This window comes from Vicia villosa, linkage group LG2 (assembly GCF_029867415.1).
Source record: "Vicia villosa cultivar HV-30 ecotype Madison, WI linkage group LG2, Vvil1.0, whole genome shotgun sequence".
In the NCBI taxonomy this organism is placed as follows: Eukaryota; Viridiplantae; Streptophyta; class Magnoliopsida; order Fabales; family Fabaceae; genus Vicia; species Vicia villosa.
In genome coordinates, this window is record NC_081181.1 from 179924374 (window position 1) to 179926111 (window position 1738).

Here is a 1738-nt window from a genome sequence, read left to right on the forward strand (position 1 = left end):
AGAGAAAAAATGGCTCATATTTCATGACATTTTTCGTTACCTCGCATATGAAACTGAGATTAATCTCATTTTTAATTGAGGTAAAAGGAGTTTCCATGGACGTATATTGTGTAAGTTTTTTCATTATTTAGTTATTTAAGAGAGAAAAGATACCTAGCTTAGGATAAATATTAAATTGTTTTTAAGATTTGGATCTCAACAACCATAAAACATAATCAAATTCTAAATGAATGCGTATTTTCTTAAAATCCATGCATTGCATGTTTATTCATTTGTTTAAGAAATATATTTTCTTAAGATCCTTAATAATTAAGGCCGTCGTCGTTGAAAAAAATCTTATTGGTTTAGTATCCCTTGCACTATTGTTTGTTTCTTATTCATATGAATGGCATGTATCATATATATAATAGAAGATAAAAAGTAAAAGGGAAATAGAACAACTTACAATGCTACGTATAATATTGATATTTTTCTTACTAATACACTATACCTGAATTTCACTATTTAAATTTTCACTATGAAATTGCGACTCCTATAACTTATTTTATGAATAAAAAAGGGACGTGCAATTTTCTATTTTAGTTAATGATGTTAAAAAAGATGAACAATGAAACAACTAAGATTTGAAGCAAACCTTAATTTTGCATCCCATTAATATTGTTTAATTAACTAAATAAACCGGTGTCTTTTTTTAAACACCTCGAGAAATGGATGTTTCAATATAATGCCAAAATCAAGTATACCTCTATTGTGAACATTGATTATAATTATTTATCATGAGATAGATTGACAAAGACTTTTTTTTTATATATGTTGAAAAATAATCATTTTAAAATTTTGAAAACATTTAATCCATGAATTTTAAAATAGTATTTTAATAGTTAGATCATTAATATGTACACTAAAAAAATAAGACTGTTTAAATCTAATGAAAATAATGAAATAAAAATTATTTAGTAAAAAAAATTAACAATTTTGCAGATTTTAAATCAAATTAAAACTATAATTTAAGGTGGATCATGTCACTAAAAAATCTCTTTTATTATAATATTTTTATTTATCTTTTAAAAAGAAAATTTGTACACTAAGAAGTAAGAAAATATATTATCATTTTTCATATTTAATTTTTAATACGAAAAATAAAAATTTCTTAGAATAATCTTTGATTCTTGTGCTTATGGTATATTATAAGTAAATGGTGAAAAGTTCAACATTGTTTAAACCGGAGTCTATACGGATTAAAAAGTACATGACGTAGCTTTTTAAATAATAGTTTATAAATAATTGATGAAACTGTTTATAAATAATTGTTTAATCGTTCTCTTTCTCATCTACAACTAGCGGGATACCCGTGCGTACGCACGGGTACTGGTACGGGACGCGAATTATTTTTAATACATAATAAAAATGAAATAAAAGAAAAATGAAATTGTAAAATAAAAAAATTGATTAATATATTATTTATTTAGAAGATAAATTAGTAGTATAGTTGTTATTGTTTATTACAATAATAATTTTTGTCATATATTAAAGTTAGATTAGTAGTAAAGTTGTTTTGTTTATGTACAACAGTATTATTTCTCCCCTTAATGTTTTCACATATTTGAAACAAATTATTGATAAATAAATTTGTTATCCAATATTTAGATTAATAGTAAAATTCTTTCCATTTACAATAGTTATAATTTTTGTATATATAATAGAGAAATGAAAATAATGTGATAATGACATAAAAAAC